Source organism: Octopus sinensis, unplaced genomic scaffold (genome assembly GCF_006345805.1).
Source record: "Octopus sinensis unplaced genomic scaffold, ASM634580v1 Contig02842, whole genome shotgun sequence".
In the NCBI taxonomy this organism is placed as follows: domain Eukaryota; kingdom Metazoa; phylum Mollusca; class Cephalopoda; order Octopoda; family Octopodidae; genus Octopus; species Octopus sinensis.
The window spans coordinates 139,816-161,062 of record NW_021826031.1 but is presented as its reverse complement, the minus strand read 5'-3'; the positions used below and the strand labels follow the sequence as shown (position 1 = coordinate 161,062).

The window sequence follows — 21,247 nt, the reverse complement described above, 5'->3', positions numbered from 1 at the left end:
AAGGACAAAATAATTAATTTTAATTTTATAAACTATCAAATTATGTTGCTTTAAGCTTTTCACACAATTCACATCATTTAAAATATGTTTTAATGTCCGTAGCAGTCATAATGTTTTGTTGTATTAAAAATATTATTTTAATTTATTTATTTTAAAGCATCTTTTAGTATATCATTAATTGTACTCTAATTAACTTTATATATAATTGAATTTTATTGCATTATGATTGATTTTTTAATTTTTCTTAAAAATTAAAATCATATTTCTCAGAGGTAACGAGTGGGGTATAGTAATCGCTGAGCATGTGACATATTAATCTTTTCTAGGATCTCAGGGAGACATTTGAGGGACAATTCCTGGGCGTTTGAGCGCTCCTTTCGCAATCCTAAAGTTTAAGACCAAAACCATGGGCTAGCCGGGTTAGCATGCGAAGGACTGTTGCGACTTTAGAAAAGACTCCCTGGTGCTGCACGACCTGTCCGCAAGATTCAAGGAACCCAGACAGCTAGCGCTTTAGACACTGAGAAACCCCACATGTGGCGAGAGAGCTCCGGAGGCAGTCGTGCAACACTTAGTCGAAGGCCTTTTCAATGTCAATCGACCCTCCCTGAAGCCACCATCAGCTCCTCCAGGAGCCTTGGTGCATGATCCTTTCTAAGATTTTAGTTACAACGGGAAGCATGGAAATGGACCTTTATCCCCCGGGGACATCATGAGGCATTCTGGGCTTTCCGATAAGGATTACCTCAGCCACTTTCCACTTAGAGGGAATCATCCTAAGTCGCAAGCTCCCGCTAAACAATGCCTTTAAGGCGGTGATCAACCACGGCGAGGCCTTTTTGAAGATAGCCATATGGATCCGATCTAGACCTGCCGCGGTGTTCTTACTTCGGGAGATTCCTGTCAGAATCTCCGCTTCGGAAATATTGCCTGAATCGTTCCTTGATATGTCCAGCTGGCAGCGCTTGTCTCACGACAATATCTGCTGGATAGTATCTGCTGGACGATGTCTCCACTACTGACTTCCCTCAGTTCCCGAGATGTCATTGAGATGGGTTGAAAATATATTAGCCACCTCAACTGGGTCCGAGATCAATGTCGGCCAATTGTCGTCCCCAGGAGTTGAGCAAACGTATAATGGAGTTGACGGTCTATTCTCAATCACTGCTCGACAAACCCGATCAACAACTCGGCTATGAGGTCTTTTACACAAAATCTATTTTCTCGAAGATATGGTTTGTGCGTGAGTCCGAGCTCCAATGCCCTATCCTCTGATATGAGGAGGTCCTGTCGGCGAGGAAAAAGGAGTAGGCAGAATTGGCTGTGCCATGTGAGACTCTCTGACTGCATTGTCAAAGGTTTTCACTCTGGACGTAGCTATAAGACATGTCTACATGCACATATGCGATTACACGTGGACGTCCGTCAGTTTTTTTTGTATCTACAATGTTAAACGGGTTTGAAAAGTGACGTCTCATAAATGGATACCCTGCTGCGGAGCCGGATTTGTCTAGAAAAGACTCACGCAAAAAAAAACAAGTAAAGATGATTTCCTCTATCCTCGATTAATTAACATTAAGTAGTATTTACATAAATAAAGTGTTTCCTGTCTATGGGGAGCTATAAAGCACTATGGCTCTCGTGATAAGGATAATAATAATATATCTCGGGAAATATTCCATTAATGCTCGTTTAATTAAATTGTGATCAAAAATATCTCTAACATAACTTTTAAATCCAGTAATTTCTAAAAACACGCTGTTAAAATTAATAAAGTTTTAACGCCGAACGGTGTTAATTTTGAGACTGAGGCGTTGTTTCACATAACATAAATTTCAATCTTGTTTTTATTTTTTTACTTTAAGCGCTAGGTTCGAATTCGACAACATTTAGATACATCAAAAATCACTACAATTCCAAAGAAAAGACTGTTTTTTATCGATAAACAAAAATTATTTTGTTGTCAAATACCTAAAGTTGAAATGGTTTGTAATTTCAGAAGATGGGAAGTTATGGCTCAAGTAAATTTACATTAAACAAATATTACTGATTTTGTTTCCAAATATTTCACGACGGGTTTGTTTTAGATTAGTTAATTATTATAAAATTTGTTGATTTATGCATTTCTCGACAATTGTGTGATATTTCGATTCGAAATTGAAGATTTAGTTAAATAAGTGTAAGAAAGTGGCGTTAATTCGAGAAACAAAGAAAAATAAGTATCTATTAAGAATCTAGTCAACTTGATGATTCGATGGATATGAAAGAAATTAGAATTAACCAATCTTTATAACAATAGATCTTGTCCACAAGTTCATCTTCGATTTTTCTCGACAGTTAATGTTTTGCTAACTCTCGAATTTGCTTTATATAATAAATATAAACATCAAATTCTAATTAAAAATAAAAAATTATAAATCCACGTAAAAACATTAAATTACAAAAAAAATTATTTTTATTAAAAACATTAAATCATAGTAGATCGTAATCATCTCGCTAAAAATAAAATAAAAAAATCACCATGTCGTTATATTCCAGTACATTCCTCCTCACTGCCGACCTATCAGTCCACGTTATAAAATCCTCCAAGTCCCTTCAATATAAAAGGCACAATTGACCTTGTAACAAGAAACGCAGGATCAGTTATCAATTCAGTCCCCACTCGAATATCTATTATAATTATATATTTAATTAATTATTTTAAATTAGATTAATTTAAATTAATTATACGTCCTTGTTCGATGTACGTTGTGGCAGTCTTAATATCTTCTGTCATAGAAGACCTTTTCATTACAACAGCAAGTCGACGACGACAGAATGAACTGGCCGAGACTTTGTCACATAATTCGAGGGTACTTTTTGCCGGAATCAGACCCATTTGATACCTAAAATATATTTTAAAAATACAGTTTTTCTAGCAAAAGACTAGTACATTGTGTTCTAAATGTATCTTTAGGGTCAAGCTGCTTTATTTGGTTTGCTACATGTCTCACATGGCGAGATAGTTTGTTATAACTTTAATTTATTGACACAATAATTAACTATGTATAGTCCTCTCGTTTTTGTAGAGCGTATTTTCTTATTATGCTGACTTCGTTTGCTTGTTTGTCTACTTCCCATGTAATGAAATCGACTTTTTTAAGAAGTTTTTTCTCGTGGTAACGTAGCTTTCTCACCATCTCACAAAAACAGCATTGTTCAATAATTTATTTAAATAAAAAAATTATTATTTAAATTGAACTTTTTTTAATTAAAAAAATAAATTATCATATTATGGCATACATAATAAAAATTTACACCTGTGACAGTACAGCAACGAACCAGTATTTTTATCTACCTATTTAATTAGCGCATTGATTGATTCTATAATTTATTGGAATTTATCCAAACAAAAATTTGAACATAAATTTTGAAACAGTTAGTATGAACAAAGAATTAACACATGATTACCTCAAACCTCAATATTAATTTTAGTAAAAATAATATTCAAACACAAATCTCTTGTAATTAGTGCGTAAAATAAGTGCCTAATAACAAATCTGGCTGTTTGTTTTGAAGAAAAATTGAAATTTTTTCTTTCTTTTAAGATTTTATTCTCATTTTTTGCTAAATATTTATTTATACTATATGATTGATTGAAAAATAGATTTAGTGTCAGTACATAAATCAATAATAGAAACATAGTATTGCTTTATAAATAATTAAAAATATAAATTTTATCAGTCAATAAATTGTCTTATCAGTGCTAGTTTTCTGAATTTCCGCCCATTAATGTAGAGATAGTGGGTTTGACAAATTAGCACATTCCCGATATTGTCAAATACGTCTGTTTTGGCTCAAAATACTGTAAATAAACACGATAAATTAGCCTATTAAATGAAATTTGATTTTTGTTTAATTTTATATGTGAAAATAGAGTCTACTTATTAATGTTAAATAATATTTTTATTTATCCAATAAGCAGTTTGTGACGGATAAACCAATTAATAAAATTGATTTTATAAGTTCTTTATTCCGTACTCAAGGGAGATAGTATTCCTCAAATAGAAGCAAAAAACAAATATATTTTTATTCAATGAAATGACATTATCGACCTTTATCCACAATATGCGTGGAATTTAGATTAACCACATTTAAATTGATTCTGACGCCGCGAACTAAGCAATAATACGAGAAACATCGCTATTTTACGTTGATTTTCAATGGTACATACTTAATCGGTTTTTATATTGATTTTTCAGTTTGATAAAAATCGAATGAGCCAGAGAGGGTTCTCCACAACTACTCAAAGTAAGGCTGTTGTAATAAATTTTTAGATCCGGGCAGTCCGACTGTTCCGGTCAGACTTTGAATAAAAATTTTTGTTTAGAAAAAATTGATGATGAAGCCGCATTCTTACAGCAACTTTTGCAAAGAAGAAACCTACGTATTCGACCCTAAACCTACACAGAACTTGCCAAGGTAAAACCTAAGGACCCAAATTCAAGGCAGTTCAAAGAAGAGGCTCAGCCAACATCCCCAAAAGTGACAACATTTAAAATCAATGAGGCATTTGACACTGAAGTTAAAATATGTTTTAAACAACTTTTTAGGAGATCAAAAAACCAGTTGGGTATGCTGAAACAACTTTTTGGAAAGTATGGACGATAAAATAATGAATGTTAGAATTTAAATAATAAATTCCCAACCGCCGACAACAAAGCTCTTCCTGACTTCAAATACAAAAAAATCTCTCAACCGAGCAGTGTCCCCATTAACGGAACTAAATCTACCCCTGAGTGCAAGACCTCGTTTATTAATGTTGCAAATTCCATGCCAAGTCCAACACATAATCAAAAAAAGACGTTTTTATAATTTTAACGACTAATTTAGATCTAATCCTCCTGTCTACGAATGTGAAGACTATCAAAATTTGTCTGAGGTCATAAAATCTGGTATTCCGAACTCAAACTCACTTTAAAGAAAATTTGCCGACGCTTGAGTCACTGGAGGAATCGATTAACTCCTGGTTTATCCCAAATATGAGTCGAGAGGAAGGTATGGGACTTGATGTAATAAAATTAGCCATTTCACTTTTAAACGACAAACTGCCTGGATCGTGTGTGGTCAGAGAAAGCACTTCTTTTCCAAACAGTTACGTAATATGTGTCAAATCAGGTTTTTATTTACATTAATAATATAGACAATGTGGTGAAGCATTTTCTAATTGAGAAAAATAGTTCAGGATTTCGCATTCATGACCGATTAGAGGAGAAATATTACGGTAAACCAGAGGAAATGACAGTCCTAGATAACCTGGCTTCCCTCATTCTTGATCACATGAGATTTGAAAATGCCCTTCCTTGCAAACTACGAATTTTACGAAAAAGTAAAAAAATAGAAAATTGAGTTTAGATGATGTCATTAGGAAAAAGTCATCTACTATTATCAATCAGGAAAGATACAGTACACACTGATTACTCACACGTAGTCTATGCATTCTATCTGACTACTGTACCAGTTGACAGGACTAAGGGACCTCACGCAGTCAAACAATCGGTCGATGTTGCTATAGCTGATATTGATAATTTGAAACCAGCTCTATGTAAACTTATCATGACGGGTAATTCAGTCGTCATCAAAGACATCAAAGAGGAGTATGAGTCAGTTTAAACATTGAAGATGCTTTAATGAAAGCATAATTGACTTTGATCAGATTGAAGTAATGAGCTATGACCCATACAGCAGAAGGTACTCCTAACAGTAATAGTCATTGTAGATTGAGTTTAAAAGAATGTTTTGTAAGAGAAAAAAGGTATCAATTAGCATCAATTTTTAAGAATATTTGTTTTCCTTTTAAAGTCTGATGTCTGTCACGTCTTGGTAGAATCTCAGGACAACAACCAACTTACTGATTTATTTTCACAGTTCTTTAACTGTTAACACATGTTTTGGCTAATATTTTTAAAATTATTAATCCTTAACTAATTTTCCTCTCAGACTATCAAACTTTGCAAGACAAATCCTCACTTTTTCTTTGATCTTTTAGTTGAACTTAGCTATCTAGACCATTTTCAGTTCAATTTTGACAATTTTTATATCTACTTTGACAATGAACATTGTCGTCTTAGCTATCTAGTTGATATTGTGTTCTTACATGCTATCCAAGTCGTGGATAAATAATTATACTTTCCAAATAAACAGTCAATTATTCATCAATGAATTCAGCAGACTCAGTCAAGTCACATTCCGACTCGCCAAGTTTGGAGGCAGTCACATCTTCGACTGAGTTGCTCATACTCTACCACGTAAAGAGAGCCTTAAACCTTGCACAGCTCCAAATCAGTCTGAGATGAATCAGATTCCAACAATTTACTAACAGCCTTGCTTTTGTCAAGTCTCTGTTTCTCGGTTTCGCTTATTTGGTCACTCAAATCTTCCAAAAAGTCATCCTCCTCGTATTTTTCTTCATTTTTAGAAGGTCGGATCAGCTGCATGAGGAGAGGGTGGTCGTTATCTTCCAGTTTGAGCATTTCCCGAACCTCTTTTCGAGTCATCGAACTTCGAGGCTACAAAATATGAAAAAAATATAACAATCGAACACTCTGGGACAAAGACAGACTCTGTAATTTTTAGGTCGAAAGAAGAAAGGAAGTCGAGAACGAGACTGAAGGTCAAAAGACCCTCCTCGGTTTGTACAAATTGAGCCACTTTATTTCGACCAAAACGTGCCGATTTCTAACATTTTTAGTAGCAATTTTACTTGGAAACTATCCTGGCTTTCCAACAAGGCGAACATGTTGGCACGAAGTTGTGCCTTTGAGATCAATAACTAAGCCGACCTTGATGTTGCCGAGTACACCGTTGGCGTTCAGAGATTGGAGGACTAGGTCTCTTAGTTCAAAATTCTCCTCAATTGACATTTCGTACTATAATGCTGTTGAGTAGAAACAATTAATTTATTTTTAGTAGATAATAAATTTTTTATTAATTCATTCGGGAAAAAGTTAACAAAATAATAATTACAAAAATCGCAATAAACGAAACTCATTTAACCCAACACGTTTTTTAATCCAACAATCACACTACTTAAAGAGGACTCGAAATGAACTGCATTTTCGATTTTAGAAACGTTGCCTTTAAACGTCTCATCCAGGGTGACGTCTTCGAGATAAAAAATTTAGTTTAAACGATATATCAAGAGGGGTGTGATCAACTCAGAGGAAAAACAACAGAAAATGAATAGCCCTCTTACTGAATCTCGGTTACAAACATAAAAACTCTATCCGAAATGATTAAAAGACTAATGTAGGCCAATAATGATATAACTCTCCACAACAAACGTGAACACTTTCAAGGAAATTAAATCATTCAACTATAGAATAAACGGGATCTTCACTGGGTACTTCAAAACCGATTTTCGAGGTCCATGTGAGTAGCTTCACAGTCATTTTTGACTCCAACACTAAATTGGCGAGGCAGCAGAATACTCTTTAAGTAAGGGATGACCCTAGTTAGACCTCTGTATAAATGTTGAATTGATTTTGTTTATTTAATTATGTTAATAAAATAAAAATTTTCCCGGGGACATCGAACAAAATCCACAATGAAAAACCTATTACGAAAAAACGAAGTTAAGCGATGAAACGATGTTTTATTACTTAGTTGGGTGACCGTTTGGTGAAGAAATATCGACGGCGTTAATTTATGCTCAAAAAATAAATTAGCGAGTAAATCTATCAGAAACAAGGTCCTTTAAATGGACAATAAATCAAGCTATAGTTGCTGAGTAGCATCATTGATTATTGGGAACAATTGGCGAATCATTTATATTATAAATGATTAATACGCAAATTATATATTTGTTTCCTGAACTTAATCGACAGTACGTCGTTAATTAGAACATTCTATTCCTTTAATGATTATTCATTTATATATTCAATACTTTTAATTAATTTGTATTTCTTATACATTAGTCGTTTTTAATAAAATTTAAATAAAATAATCGTAAATAGAATTTATTACTGACACATGCAGACTACATTCGACGAAAAATTCACAAGTAAGAGAAAGTAGTACAAATTTAAAAATAGAATCAACCGAACTGACAAAATTCGTATCAAGTCCTAATGAAGTCGACGATAAAATGACACTTTACTCTGTTAAGTCACAATTAGTATTAAAAATAGAAAGACATTCACGAAAATTCTATAAACTTTTTTGTTTCAAAAATCACGAATTACAGGGCCGGGATTGCTCCGACCTCAAATGACCGAGTCCTCGAAAAGAATCAAAAACAAGTATATTGACATTTTATATAATAGAATTCAAAACTGGGGACCATTTTGGGAGTCTTTCTCCCCTGTTTTCAGAATATCGTCGGAGTCATTCTCTTCATTCGACTTCCGTGGATCATTGGAGTGGCAGGAGTGTTAGAATCCATGTTAGTCATACTGATCTGCGGCCTTTGTGTATATGGTCTATCTTCTAGTTTAGACATTATGCACGAGTTTCTCACTGAGTGCCATTGCTACCAACGGGATAATTCCCGGAGGGGGAGTCTACTTTTTATTGTCTCGGTCACTCGGTCCAGAATTCGGCGGAGCTGTAGGGATTCTGTTTTATTTGGCCACTACATTTGCCTCCAGTCTTTACATCATTGGGGGAGTGGAAATAATTCTTGTTTTATTCATTTTTCTATGTTTTTTAGCTCTATTTAGCCCCTTCCATGCGTTTTGGAGTTCTCGAAAATATGGAATTTGTTTCGGAGGAATCTGAACTAAACAATTTTAGGGCTTATGGGACAATGTTCCTCATTATTTTGGCACTTTTTGTATTCCTCGGTCTCCGTTTTGTAAGCATAACTGCTGCTATTTCACTGATCTGCGTTATTGTGTCAATTCTCGCTATTTTTATTGGAATTTTTATTCCAGGAAATAGCGCCAGCACAAAGTTATTATTTTAAAAAAATTTTTGAAGGGTATGTCTTTTGGGGACTCACCTGCTTCCCCTCGACGCCTTTTTGTTAAATGGGGTCCCTTACTGTACAAAAAACGCGACATTGTCAAACGGAATCGCAGCCCCTTTGTATTCTACATTTTGCCCAAACAACATTTGTGAGTCCGTTTTTTTAAACAACAATGTAAAATATGTTTCTGGGATCCCAGGGATTACTGGAAGTTCAATATTTGGTTTATAAAACTAATCTTTTTATGTTTCAGGCACAATTTACAGTTCATATCATAATAAAGGGGACGAGATTGGTCATAACCGACCGGGGGACAGTCGTAATTTCATATACAACGACTTGACCACTTCATTCATTGTGCTAGTGGCTTTGTACTTTCCCTCTGTCACTGGTATTTTATGAAAACACATTTTAGGAATTATGGCGGGGTCAAACAGATCGGGAGAACTAAAAGATGCCCAAAAATCAATTCCCGTAGGTACATTGGCAGCCACAATTTCCACAACATTTCTCTGTATTTTGATCTAAATATTCAGATTTGATTTCTGTCCCACTATATGCCGCAGTTGTTAATAGACATTTGTTACAAGACAAGTTAGATTGGGAAAAATATTATTTCAGATATGGGAGAAGTCTTGGAGACGATTTAGTGGTGTCCCTGATTGCTTGGCCATCTCACTGGGTAATCAAGATTGGTGCCCTCCTTTCTACTCTCGGTGCTGGACTTCAAACTCTGACAGGGGCTCCAAGGTTGTTACAAGCGATTGCCTCTGATGAGATCATTCCTTTTTTGAATCCATTTAAACGCACTTTTTTTGGAGACAATCCAGTTGTGGCACTGGGACTAACTGTCCTTATTGCTGAAATGGGCATCCTGATCGGCAACATTGACCACCAGGCTCCAATAATTTCAATGTACTTATCTCCTTCATGTCTAGATTTTTTCTTCTTTGCTATTTTTTTGTCAATTTTGTTGGTGTTCTTCAAGCACTTATGAAAGTACCGAATTGGAGACCACGATTCAAATACTATCACTGGTATGTTTAGTTTTTATATTCAGGACCATCTCTTTATTGGGAATTATCCTGTGCATTATTTTAATGTTCATGACCAGTTGGTACTACACCATTGGAGGGTGGGCAGTGGCAGGCTTTATTTACATTTATATCCAATACAAGGGGTTATTTCATAATGACGAATTGTTTTTAGTGCCCAAAGAGAATGGGGAGATGGGATCAATGGGCTCAAAATGTCAGCTGCCATGTACTACGTCAGACAATTTAAAAGAGATAAAATTCATGTGAAAAATTGGCGGTAATCAAAATAAGACCATTCATCTACTAGTCCATTAATTCTTCTTTTTTCGAAGCCTGACAAGAATTTAGAGCCCGAGTACAAGTTGGTCGAGTTCGCAAGTCAACTCAAGGCAGGTTCATGTCCTTCAAACCAAAACATTGTGTAGGGAAAGGCATCATAATGGTTTCTTCTACTTTTGTCGGAGACTTCAAAATCAATCAAGAAGAAAACGACTGTATTTACAAAGTAATGCAAATTATATTTTAATTCAGAATGTAAAAACATTTATTGACAAGATTGGAGCAAAGGCTCTAATCGATGTAGTAATATCAACCAGCATAGCTCAGGGACTCCTCCACTCGTTTTCCAACATTATATACTGTTAGAATACAACTTTCAGGACTTGGAGGACTCAGGCCGAACATGATCATCCTCGGATGGCCTGAAAATTTCGATAAGGCTACTGAAGGCCTGCCTTTGAAGGATTTTATGGGTTTTTTTAATGAATCTGATTTCTAATAGAAATCTTGCAATGTGGGAACGTTTCAGAGAAATGTATTGCTCTTCTACGTAATGGGAAAATGCTCCCTTCTTCAAAGACATTATTGGAAGGGACTATTGACATTTGGTGGATTGCCCACGACGGCAGTATTCTCATTCTCATGGGGTTCCTGCTTAAGAAAAGGAAAACCTGGAGAAAATGCAAAACACGAATATTTGCAGTCGCTCGTAGTCTTTTGAGGTTTATTTTTAGAAACTACGGACAACTCGATAGAAATGAAATTGCAGCTAGAAAGAATGCTTTATGAAATCAGAATAGAAGCAGATATTATTATTGTCGATATGGTACTGACCTCTACTAACCTTCGAAGCCCGACTCTGAGATTACTGCGTATACAGTTGAACAGACGGTGAACATGGAAAACAGACTTAACTGGCTAAGAAACATTGGCCTCAGTCAAAAAGAAGCCAATAAAGAGGTTTTTGATTTTTGTAGAGTCCACTTTACAGCCTCAGCAAATTGCGTATTCTATTAGGAAAAATTCTTTAAAAAAAAGTTCAAACCGACTGACTTTAAATGAAGAGACGACCTCGTATATTTTTATTAATGATTTCCAATAGAAGACTAGACGTAAAACGTGTCCATACAGCAGTTGAGCTGCAAAGATTGATTGTTGAAAAGTCTGGTGATGCAAAAATGGTAATTATCAATCTGCCTCCATTTCGTAATACAATTGACGAAAACTATCAATGTTGTGTAAAAAATTTATAATTTAGATCTGTACTTTGTAGATATTCTGACAGACCTGAGCATGCCAGTCCTGATGATCAGGGGCTCTGGAAGAGAAGTAGTCACCATTTTCACATAATATCTCATTTAACATTAATTGTAGTTTTTAATCCGTTTTTAATCAATACTCGGTTTATTCAGAATATAATTAAACGACCTCGTAAATCTGAATTCTTCAGATAAAATGCATAACATTGAATTAGTTATTTTGTATGACAACGATTACATTTAAGTAGCCAATTTTTTTGGTTTGAGACGCTTTTTGGCAATAAAAATTAAATTTTTTTATTAATCCAAATTATTTCATTTTTTGAATTTATAGAACGATTCAACTTTTCCCGGATTAAATTAATTTTTTAATTTTGCGTTTTTAATTTTAATTTTTAATCCCCCTCTGTACATTCCTAACTTAATTTGTTTTCTTTTTTGTCAAAAAAAATTTTTGCAATTTACTGAAGTAATTCACAAGTCTTGAACGTAATGCATTAATCTTCTAAATTAACTTAATGTTTGAGGCAACAATATTAAATATGAATATCACCTATTTTGTTTAATGAATAAAGTCAATTCTGATAAAACCGAAATTGAATGTATGTCTTTTTCTTAACAAGATTTTATACTTTTAGTTATCTAGCAGGAAAGGTTGAAACTACGACAGCAAAATTAATTCGGGCTATTTATTGAAATTGAAAATTTTAAAAAGAAAAAAAATTTTAGTCCACAAAATCAAAATAGTAGTTAAAAGCTCATAAATCAAGTTATCGCCCGAGTTTCAGAAGATCAAATCTAATTCTTTCTGAATAAATAAAATAAAATTCTATAGCAATTGATAGTATTGCCATGAACTATATTGATTATAAAAATAATTTGACAATTATAAAAGGAGGATAGAGATCTTCTGAGTTCAGAATTATTGATCTTGCGGATAATCCAATTACGAATATTTGAATGATGAAAGAGAAAAAAAACAACCACAAACACTATTTATGAGTTATAAAAGATACAATAGATTCACTCTTTTTTACGCTGAATCTTTGGAAGAAATTGAAGGTACAGAATATAGCGTATATCATGATTAAAGCCCAATCAATAACAGCGAGGCCAAATATTAAAATATGAAAATGGATTTTTGAAATGGCGACCAATATTAAAATCATCAATTTGCTAGCCTAATTCAAAAATTAAGATATGATCGCAAACAAGTATTATGGCAATTTTGTTTAATTGGTAAGGCTTTTGTGTTTTTGTCCTAGCTCTAAAAATATTTTTAACAATAAACGTACTCAGGTTCCATTTCACAATAAAAATTTAATTAATCAGGTCATTATTTATTCTAGTCCTAGATTAATTGAAATAATGGAAAAGACATTATATTTATTAATAGAAAATAATTCCACCAAACTTTCATGAAAAAATAAAAATACAGTGAAACCTCTCGAATCCGCTGCTTCTCGAATCCGCCGCTTCTCGAATCCGCTTGTTTTAATCAAAAATTTGAAATTTCCTATGAATGATTCTTGAATCCGCTTGTTTCTCGAATCCGCTTGTTTCTCGAATCCGCTTCTCAAGTATTATGAAAAATAATTTTTTTATCTAATTGTAAGTTAAATTAATTAACATTTTAAAATTCTCATTACACGTTAAATTGTATTTTTCTGATGCGTCGCTGTGTTAGACTTTCTATAAACGAAAAAATTTCTATACTACGTTATATTTCTGACAACCCATTCGTTTCTGCATCTCAAATTTCCAGGATTTTTTCTTCACGGTTAAAAAAGAAAATTTCTCCTAGAACTATAAACGACCTTAAATCAAAATCGGACCTTTTGAATAGGACTGACATCAAAAAATTAAACATACGAGAATTCCAAAACTCAAATTTAATGAAATTGATGTAGCGATGATAACATGGATAACTTAATGGAATCTAGTGGAGCAATTCTATCAGATTCGATGTTAATTGCAAAAGCTCTTAAGTTTGGAAAAAATTTTCCAGAATTTAAAGCAAGTCGTGGGTGGCTAGAAAAGTTTAAATTACGAAATGGTATCAAGTTAAAAAAATTTCACGGAGACAGTGGATCAGTAAATCATGATGAAAAATCTATTACTGATTTTAATGAAACAATGAGTTTAAAAATTGAACAATATGGATTGGACAATGTTTATAATGCAGATGAAACTGGTGTTTTTTACAAGGCGATTCCTTCCAAAAGTGTGTGCACCAAATCACGGCCTGGAATAAAGTTGTCGAAGGATCGATTTTTGTTACTATTATGCGCAGATTGTTCTGGTTCCGATAAAAGAAGGCCTGTGATGATAGGAAGATTCAAAAGTCCAAGGTGTTTTAAAAATTTCAACATTGGAAAATATGTTACCTACACCCATTCCAATAAGGCATGGATGAACCGTGAAATTTTTAACAAGTGGCTCAATGATTTTGATTGTGAACTTGCAAAGAAAAAAAGAAAAATTCTACTTGTAATAGATCAATGTCCATCTCATCAAATTATTGTCACGTTAAACTCAATTGAAATTCTTTTTTTGCCTTCTAGAACATCCTCGCTCTTGCAACCAATGGATCAAGGAATTATAAAATGCTTTAAAGCCGAATTTACCAATTTGAAAATAAATGATATAATCGAAAAGGTCTTATAGTGAATTTGTTGATTACGGATATACTGAAAATGAAGAGCTAATCAAATTTTTAGACAAATCTGAACAAGCTGGTACATTACAGTCAAAAAAAGTTCAATCAGTTAGTGATTTTATTTAATAATTATACTTAGGAAACAATTATTGAAGAGGAATCAAATGAGAAAAAAGTTGATCTCTCAGAAGCCTTCAGAGCTCTAGAGATTATTAAAACTTATGCTTCTCAGGTAAATGCAGATATACACCCCTCGACATTAAAATCCGGACAGTTAATAAATCGTCATTTTTATTATCAAATTTAGAAAAAAAAACCTTTGAGCATAATATTTTTTTCTATATTTTTATATTAAAAAAAATATATTTACAAAAGTTTTATAAAACGATATTTAAAAGCATAAAACGTGTTTTCAGTGGCGTAAAATTCCGGACACTTTTGCTATTATAGTTAAAAGAGCTAATTTTTTTAATATTTTAGAACAAATTAATGGATTCTTTTTGTAAAGGACAAATTATTTCTTATTACCAGCAAAATTTTTCTTATAGGAGAATTTCTGATATCCTCGGAGTTCCGAAATCGACCGTTTTCGATGTTATTCGAAAATACATAAACTCAGGAACCATTTATAGAAAAAGTGGGTCTGGAAGACCAACATTACTCAATACAAACGAAATCAAAATATTAGTGGAACTTTCTGAAGCCAATAGTGAAAAATCTGCTAAAGACCTCGCTCTAGAAATGAAAACCATCACTCAAAAAGTAATTTCCCCGCGAACAATTACCCGCAATTTGAATAAGAACGGTTTATTTGGAAGAGTAGCAAAGAAAAAACCATTGTTGAGTAAAAAAAACATACTCAAAAGATATGAAATATCGAAAATATTCGTTGGTATGTGTGATGAAGGATGGAGATCAGTCATTTTTTCAGACGAGTGTACTTTTGAAGTTTATTATGCACGTAAAAGAAAAATTATATACCGAAAAAGGGGAAATGAATTCAAAAATTCAAATTATCAGCCAACTGTTAAGTGTGGTGGTGGCAAAATTATGGTCTGGGGATGCTTTTCATATTTTGGAATGGGTTCGTTATGTTTCATTGATGAAAAAATAAACTCAGGACAATATATAAACATTCTTGCTAACAATCTGGAAAAATCAGCCATTAAAATGGGATTAAACAGCTTCATATTCCAGCAAGATAATGCCCCATGTCATACTTCGAAAGCAACAAAGGAGTATTTTTCTGCAAACAAAATTAATTTACTCGATTGGCCGGCTCAATCCCCCGATATGAATCCCATTGAACATATTTGGTCAAAAATTAAATATGAATTATCGAGGGATGATACAGAAAATCGACCAAAAAATAAACATCAACAAAAGGAGAAAATATTAGAAATTTGGAATAAAGTTCCAATTGATTTTATTCGAAAATTAATAAATTCGATGAAAACTCGGAGTTTAGAGTTATATAAATCAAGAGGAAAGCATATTCCTTATTGATATTTTATTTTTTGAAATTTGTCCGGAATTTTTTGTCTTAAAAAAATCGGTTTTTGCTTTATTCTCAATATTTTAAAAAGATTTATAAATAAATATTATAAAATTAAAAAATATAGATGATATTAGCATGCTTAAGTTTTTAATTTAATAAAATTGCTAATAAAAATGACGATTTATTAACTGTCCGGATTTTAATGTCGAGGGGTGTAGATGATCATGAAAATATTATGCGAATTGGGGAAATGTTAAGAAAATCAATTAAAAAAATAAAATTTCTGATTTTTTTGAATATAAATAATTTTATGTATTCAGTCATTTGTATATAAAAAGAAATACTTAATCTATATTGTAAGTTCATATTTCAACTATAAAATATTATTTAAATTGCCTCTCGAATCCGCCGATTTCTCGAATCCGCCGATTTTGGGACCGACCAAAAAATCGGCGGATTCGAGAGGTTTTACTGTAGTTTTTTTTGATGATTTTTTGCTCGACTTACTTGCATCCTAGAATAGAGCTGTACATCAGAAAAAGTTATTTCTGGCATTGAAGGTACTATTTTGAGAGTTGTGACTCCTTATTTGAAAACTTGGGAATTCTTAATCTTATCTATAACTAAAGCAATTGATTTAAAAATTTTCGGAATGTAAAAAGTATATTTTTAATAAAAATTGCCAACAGTATTTAGGACCGGTGTTCTCAACCGGGGGCGAAAATTTTGTACAGGGGGGCGATAATTAGGTCAAAAAAGTCGTCATTATCAAAACGAATATTTAAAATATGAGTTTATTCAAAGTACTGAAGATACGGAAAAGCCTTATTGTCTTATTTGTCAATGTTCATTCTCAAATGAGGCGATAAAGCCATCACGATTACAGGATCATTTAAAACGCAAGCACCCGGATAAATTAAATTACTATTCTTCTTCAAGGAAATTGATTGATTGCAAAAGATTAATTAAAACATTTGCAAGAAAATTGTTGCTTTATCGACATAATTTTTCTATAAATCAGTTTGGAAACATTTCACAACAATCTGAGATAAGTAAATATTTTAGTCAAAACAATATTATGACATATTGTCAACATTTGATGGAACTAGAAGCGGATATATCTCTTAGATTTAAAGATTTGTTTGATTTGGAATTTGAAGCATGGATAATTTATCCATTTTGATGTGTGCCAGAAGATATAAACGAAACAATCCAAAAAGAGATAATTGAAATATAATGAAGAATATATTCACAGATTTCAACAGGGTTGTATCTCTAAATTTTGGCAATCAAAAGATCTACAAATGAAATTCCGAATTTGTGGAAGATAATGAGAAATGTACTACAGTCCCGTCCAAATGTTAGAGGCACCCTATTTTTTCCCTAAAAAGGCACTTATTTATTATTTTTCGAAAGATTTTAAAGAATAAATTAAGTTTTTAAAGGAAATTAAACATTTCCAAAGTTTTTATAAATATTCGACCGATAGTATTCTCAAACTTGAAAACAAAAAATAATTGGTCGCTCATATGTTAGAGGCACTTATGTAAAAAGCAATAATTCTATAATTTATTATTATTAATTCTAATCGACTCCGCCGAATATCAACGCGTTATAAAAGAAGGATTTGAAAATTTTTATGAAGAAAATTATTTTCTTCAACAAGATGGAGCAACATGTCATACATCAAAATCCACTAGAGCGTTTATGGCCGAAAACAACATAAAACTCATGGAAAATGGCCAAGTCAATCTCCTGACTTAAATATAATTGAAAATCTATGGGCAATTTTAAAAAAAGAAGTTAAAAAATGTGGAGCATCAACGATTCAAGAATTATGGAATGAAACAAAGAAGGCCTGGGAAAACATTGATACAGGTGTGGTTATTAAGCTTTTTGAGTCAATTCCAAGAATAATATCTTCGGTAGTCATAAATAATGGAGGAATGACTAAATATTAAATTTTTGGATAATTTTGTCTTTCGTTATTGAAATGGGCTTCTAACATATGAACGATGTATTATTTTGAGTTTCTTAGTAAATACACATTATAAACTAAATGTGCTCAAAAATTTTAGGTTAAGTAGTTTGTTATTAACAAAAAACTTTTTTCAAAAAATGACAAATAAGTGCCTTTTTTAGGGAAAAAATAGGGTGCCTCTAACATTTGGACGGGACTGTATTAACATTCCCTATCACTTATTTAGTTGAAATAGATTTAGTTTAGTCAATCATAACACACAATGTGAAAGAAATAGACTGGAAGTGTGTTATAGATGGGATATACGCCTAAAGTTGAGCAGAATTAAACCCGACATTGAATATTTAGCGAGTAAACAAATAATTTTTAATAAAATTCATTTTTTACATTTGATTTATTGTTTTATATTTTGATTTTTGAGTTATATACAAAAAACAACCAATTAAGGGAAAATGCACAAAAATTTTTAAATTGTATGTGGACAAGGGGGCGATGAAAAAAAAAGTTGAAAATGCCTGATTTAGGAAATATGAAACGTCAGAAATCATCAGGGAAAAGCAAGATATCATTCCGCATATAAATATCACATGGGCCTTTTGCTAAACCATCTCACTTTAAAAAATTATAAGAGATCTCCATTTTCTGCTTTAATATTCATTATAAATTGAATGAACTGTTTACAATCTAAGCCATAAGATAAAATAAAATTAACTACAAAATTAAGTACGTTGAAAACTATGTTTTTTTAATATCAAATGCAATTGAAAAATATTTGAAAGTAAATAAAAACGCTTTTTAAGAGCAAATTTATATTCAATGACATTTTTTGATTTTTCTAGTGACAATTTTTATTTTTTTGTAATTATCTTCGAAATGTTAACTAGTGAGTGTGATGTGTTATTTTTAAAACTCAGATTATAAAATAAACGTATTGTCTTCATTCGGTAATTGTGTTTTAGTCACTTAATTTTAACAAACGTGATTCTCTTGTAAACTTGCTGAATGTATAATAACGATAAATTTTATAATGTGGCTTGATGCTATAAAGATTTTGGATAGCAACTTTATAGAAGCATATCAAAGATAAAGCTTTTTCATTCACTTCAATAAAAAAAATTAGTCATGAATCCAATCCAATTCCGTCTGCCTGACCAACGCATTCCAAACATTCCAAACGAGAAAAGGACTGAACGACTAGTCTTTCGAAACTTGAATTGCCTATAAACCACCTAGCGACGGTAGACGTGGAGAGACTGGATTTTCTCTTGTGTCGTTAGAGTTCTGACAAATTTTCTCATCACTAGACCCTCAAAAAAGTCACAAACAATAGATGATTCATGGGATCACAAAACAATAGATGATTCAGTTTTTTTAGTTGACAAAAAATGAACTTTCTCGAGAAACCTTGTTAGTTTCCACTAGCTTCCCATTATCGCGTATTCAAAAATCCAAACAAAAAATTTATTAGTAACAATTAGAAATGATGACTGTTAACGGAAACGTGATGAAAGTTTTAAAACGTCAAAACTGATTTTCTCTGAATAAATGTGATAACATTTGAAAGAAACCAAAATTAGGGTCAGGATCTAAATTTACATAAAAAACTAATCAGACAATGATAAACACGGCGTATAAGTTTTTTGGAAAATGAAAAATTGCACCTCCAGTCAATCCAATCAAAATCACGTCGATTATCAATGATAAAATCAAAATGCATAAAATCTATTTATCAGGCAATGATATATACAATAATTTCACTCTCTTTGACAGTGAAATTTTTGCGGAATTTGAGGCCAACAAATGTGAGGTATACTGTAATGAGACTCAATTTCACACTGGCAAAGCAAAAAGAGATTAAATGATGACTGCAGATGTTAGCAGGAATTCCAGTCAATATTAAAATTATTAATTCAAAGACCTAATTAGAAAATTAAACTTTAAGGATCAACAAATATGACAAAGATTTTTTGTAATTCATAAGACTTTGGTATTTTAATCTCATTACTTAAAATTATTATTAATGACTAACTTGTCGGGATCTAATTCAGGGTCAAACATGTAATTAGGTTATTTTATTTAATTTTTAAATTAGTGGAAATAATTTAAAAAATATATAATAAAATAATTTTAAAAAATAAAATATAAAAGTCTCTCGATTTAATTCAAGCCAAAGCATATTACAAATTAAATGAATGTATAGACCAAAGGCAACAAACTTGCTTTGGAACGACACATCAGTGAGATTCATAGTCCACTTATTTACTTAGGAAAGAAATACTATTTGTAACAATGACACGAATATTAAGTAAATATGGCACAAAAAATATACAATTAACCCTAAAAGGGGAAATGCCTTATCTGGGACGCCACCTGTTCCGACACTTTCTCCGCCAAGAATCTAATTGTCTCCGCTGCGGAACCGGGCTCAGTTGCAAAGCAGGCGGAACTAACAAAACAGAAAAAGTACCGGGTCCTGGCAAAGAATCACCAATTCACTGCAGTCGCGGTGGAAACCTCTGGAGTCATCGGCCCGCAGACGCTATCGTTTCTCCGCCGCCTTGGATCTAAGCTTGTGGTTGCCACGAAAGATCCCAACGAGTCGATCAGACTCTTTCAAAGGATCTCATTGGCCATCATGCGCGGGAATTGCCAGTCGATCCGCTGCGCATTTTAACTCTTTTCTGTTGAACATTACATTGGTTCAATAAAATGTTTTGGAAATTAACCCTAAAAGTACTAGCAGTTAAAGTTTTTTAACTTTCTAAATGTATTTTTTGATCTACTTTATCTTCTTCGTTTTAAGATTGATTGATTTTATTGAGATCAAACACGAAAAAATGTTCAACATTCTTACAGGGCTTGTGTTGTAGATTCTATCAGGTCAAAAATGATAAAGATTGTGTTGAGACTAATAAAATAGACAAATACACTACTTCGATGAATTTTAGCTTAAGTTCAGGGCCTTTAATACAAAAGAAATGCAACTTTAAGTTATTTTTTGTAATGTAGGTGTCATTGTCATTGAAACTCATTATTTCAACATTTATTTTTGTGGCTGGCCGGGTGTCTCGTGGGTATGCGGAAAGAAAGTCAAGCGGAAAAAACGTCAAGTGGAAAAAAAGTCAAGTCCGTAAGCGGAAAAAAAGTCAAGTGGAAAAAAAGTCAAGTCGTCTTTGTTTACTTTATATTGTATCTTTTTCGCAATAATAGCAACTTTTAATTTTTAACAAATTTTTTCAATACTTGACTTTTTTTCCGCTTTACTTTTTTTCCATTTTTGAAATTTATTCCCTTATAAATTTTCGAAATTTAGCGCAAAACGGAAAAAAAGTCAAGTTCGTTAACGAAATTACGGACTGTAATTTCATTTAAATGTTCTGCCACAGCACAGCTAAGCAACACGTTGTGAAAATAAATTTTAAAAGCTTGGTTCAGAATATCGGTTTTTTAAAACTGATATCACTTGCAATTGTATGCGCAAACTTTTTTTCGTTCGCGTTAGCTTCTCGCCTGCCGAAATAGTTCGCTTCCTTTGTTTTATCTATTCTGTTTCATTTCTTCCGGAAAATAAATCACATAAATTTTAC

At 32.6% G+C, this 21,247-nt stretch overlaps 1 pseudogene; it reads left to right on the top strand.

Moving 5' to 3' along the window:
* The first annotated feature begins 7,270 nt into the window (after positions 1 to 7,270).
* Positions 7,271 to 10,510, top strand: LOC118760970 (annotated as a pseudogene).
* Positions 10,511 to 21,247: the final 10,737 nt, after the last annotated feature.